Source organism: Chrysochloris asiatica, unplaced genomic scaffold (assembly GCF_000296735.1).
Source record: "Chrysochloris asiatica unplaced genomic scaffold, ChrAsi1.0 scaffold00185, whole genome shotgun sequence".
NCBI classification, from domain to species: Eukaryota; Metazoa; Chordata; class Mammalia; order Afrosoricida; family Chrysochloridae; genus Chrysochloris; species Chrysochloris asiatica.
Window position 1 is genome coordinate 3218576 of NW_006408703.1, and position 3916 is coordinate 3222491.

Consider the following 3916-nt stretch of genomic DNA (forward strand, 5'->3'; position numbering starts at 1 on the left):
CAAGGAGCACCCTGACTGTACTTCTTCCAAGACAGATCTGTTGGTTCTTTTGGCAGCCCATGGCATTTTCAATATTCTCCTCCAATACCATAATTCAAAAGCATCAATTCTTTGGTCTTCTTTATTCACTGTCTGGCTTTTGTATGCATATGTGGTTATTGAAAATACCATGGCTTGGGTCAGGTGCACATCTGACGTCTTTGCTCTTCAACACTTTAAAAAGGTCTTGTGCAGCAGATTGCCTAATGCAATATGTTGTTTGATTTCTTAACTGCTGATTCCATGAGTGTTGATAATTGATCCAAGAAGAATGAAGTCCTTGACAACTTCTATCTTTTCTCTGTTGATAAGAAAGTTGTTTATTGGTCCAGTGGTGAGGATTTTCATTTCCTTTACATAGAGACGCAACCCATACCGAAGGCTGTGGTCTTTGATCTTCATCAGTAAATATTTTAAGTCGTCTTCACTTTCAGCAAGCAAGGTTTTATCATCTGCATATCGCAGGTTGTTAATGAGTCTTCCTCAAATCCTGATGCCACGTTTTTCTTCTAAAGACCGAAGTCCAGAAGAGTTGTGGGATGACATCACGAACATCATACAGCTAGAAAGTAAAAAGTCATTAAGAAGACAAGAAAGAAGGAAAAGTTAAAATGAATGTCAGAAGAGACACTGAATCTTGCTCTCCAGCGTAGAGCTGCTAGAGCAAATGGAAGAAATGAGGCGGTACAAGAGCTGAACCGAAATTTTCAAAGATCAGCTTGAGAAGATAAAGCCAAATATTACAACAAAATGTATAAAGATCTAGAATCAGAAAACCAAAAAGGAAAAACGTGATCAACATTTGTCAAGCTGGGGGAACTGAAGAAAAAAATTCAAGCCTCAACTTTCGTTATTGAAGGATTCTCTGGGCAAATTATTGAATGATGCAGAAAGCATCAAAAGAAGATGGAAGGAATACACAGAGTCACTGTACCAAAAGCAATTGGCTGATATTCAACCATTTCAAGAGGTAGCACATGATCCAGAGCCAATGATACTGAAGGAGGAAGTCCAAGGTGTGTTGAAGGAATTGGCAAAGAACAAGGCACCAGGAATTGATGAAATAAAAATTGAAATATTTCAAGAAAGTGAGGTGGTACAGAAGGCACTCACTCATCTATGTCAAGAAATTTGGAAGACAATTATCTGGCTGACTGATTGGAAGAGATTCGTATTTGTTCCCATTCCAAAGAAAGGCGACCCAACAGAATGTAGAAATCATCAGATGATATCTTTGATATCCCATGCAAGTAAAGTTTTGCTAAAAGTAATACAGAAACAGCTACAACCATACATTAAAAGAGAACTTCCAGAGGTTCAAGCTGGATTCAGAAGAGGCTGTGGGATGAGGATTATCATTGCTGATGTCTGATTGATCTTGGCTGAAAGCAGAGAATATCAGAAAGATGTTTACTGTGCTTTGTTGACTACACAAAGGCTTTTGATTGTGTGGATCATGACAAGCTATGGACAACATTGTGTAGTATGAGTGTTCTGAACACGTAATCGTGCTCATGAGGAATCTGTACATGGACCAAGAGGCAGTTGTTTGAACAGAACATGGAAACACTGAGTGGTTTAAAATTAAGAAAAGTGTGCGACAAGGTTGTATTCTTTCACCATACTTATTCAACCTATACCTCTGATTTAAGACACTGAAAGTGTTGTGTTGGATTTGTCAGCCAAAGTAAAACTGCTTCTGGTGATCCTTGTTGAGGTGATACGTGCTGTCAAGTTGGTTCTGACCTATACCAACCCTGTACAGAGCTTCCAAGGAGTGGCTGGTGGGTTTGATCTACAAACATTATGGTTCAAACTGGTCTTGCATTCAAGTGCATAATCCTGCAGTGGCACACCAGGACTCCTCTGGTGATCCTTAGAAACTGGAATTGAGAAAATTGCATTGACCAGATCAACTGCTACATACCAGGTCCAGGAGATATATTAATTTGCTCAAGCAATGAAACAACATCTAAACTTTCAGCTGCAACTGGAGTTACCACCTGGTTACGTTAATGATAATCTACTATCATTCTCCAAGATTCATCCGTTTCATGTACAGGCTAGATTGTTGCTTTTGCTGTTGGTGCTATGGAGTCAGTTCCAAAGCATTTAACCCACAGCAGTGCCACACCAGGACTCCAAATTCACGAGGGCAACTGTTAAATGGAGATGTAGTGGGGATTACCATTGTTCCAACCTTCAAGTTCTTGATTGCAGCACTAATCTCTGCAGTCTTTCCAGGAATGTGAGATTGTTTTTGGTTTTCTGTTTTCCTAGGTAAAGGTAGTTCTGGTGTGGTGCTGTGGGTTAATGCACTGGACTGCAAAGGTCAGTGGTTCAAGCTCACCAACCACTCTTTGGAAACCCTATACAGGGTTGCTATAGGTCGGAACCAACTCAATGGCACTTAACAACATCAACAATAACAAATGTAGGTGTAACAGTTTTTGCCTGGCTTTTCTGAACAGAATAACCCTTCTTCCACATTTTAGGAATCCAATGTAGGGGTTCTACCAGTTGCTGAGTATGTCTTTTCTGATTATGTGTTTTGAAATTGGGAAAACACAACAGGATGTTTGGTAACCCATTTGCCTTAGCTAATAAGACTTCAATAATAACTTAACCTCCATATGTGCCCCACTTTGACTAGTGGGCCACAGTGACATTTTGGGTCTTCTGGAATTCGTGTCAGTTCAGAGCTAGTGTCAAGCAATCCCCAAAAGTCTGATTATCTCCTTTTCCCCAATAAACAATCACTCTTGTAAAAGGCTATAGATCCCTTTGGAGGAAGGATGGAAGAAAGACTAACAGCTGACAGTGTTGTGGGGTCTTTCCTCAGGGAGAACTAGCCAGCACTTCATTCAAGGGGCTTTGGGTCTGTAAACTGACTCAAGTCTGGGAACTGATTGTGAGACTATGATTCTCTATTCTGGCAATTCATGTTAGACTACCATTCACATAACTTAGAAATTTTCTTGCATAAATCAAGTAAATATTTAGTAGGCTTCCCATCTACTTCACTCCTAGGGATACCCTGCCTAATTAGCTAATGCCATAAGTCCACAGGAGTCAGACTATTACGATTACTGCTTTGATTATGCCATCGATTATGGTAACCATGCCTACCTTGTCTTTATTGATTAAGTACTGTCAGTTGGCCCCTATCACCATTGGGGTTCAATCAGCCTCATTGTAGTTGGGTGTCTTAATTCAGCTAGGGCATTTCCCACTGTAAAATCTAGCTTACATGATATAGCATTAGGTCAGTCTTCAAGAATGCATGCTGGCGCTCCTTTCACACATTTGTTCCTCACTTTTGCGGTAAAAGGTGTATTTTATAAAACTCCATGTGTGGGTTTTTGGATTTAGCCTGATAAATCCTCTTTAACATGCCAATTGAAGCCTTTGTATTCCTTCCTGTACAGAATATCAAGGGATGTCTAGTACTTTTACTTGATGTATTGTAGGCCACCACATAATCCATGCTTCAGTCAATCAACCAAATAAACTATTTAGATCCTCTTCTAGCCTTTCAAGCTGAAACATTAAATGAAGAATTTGTGCTTAGTGGGCCTATATCAATAAACTCAGACTGACCCAACCCTATGCTCCTTGCATCATTATCCCACACCCTTAATAACTATGCCCACACATATTCTCTGGGTTTCTGTTTGTACATATTACAAACATCAAGCAGTTCTTTTCGAGTGTAGCTTATTTATTTCTGGGCCACAATTTATACTTTTTGGGGCTCCCTGATGTGGTATTGCTGGATAATGCACTAGACTGAAAGGTCAGTTTGAACCATAAGATAGGCAGTCCAAACTCACAAACTACTCCTCAGAAACTGTATACAGTGTCATTATGATTCGAA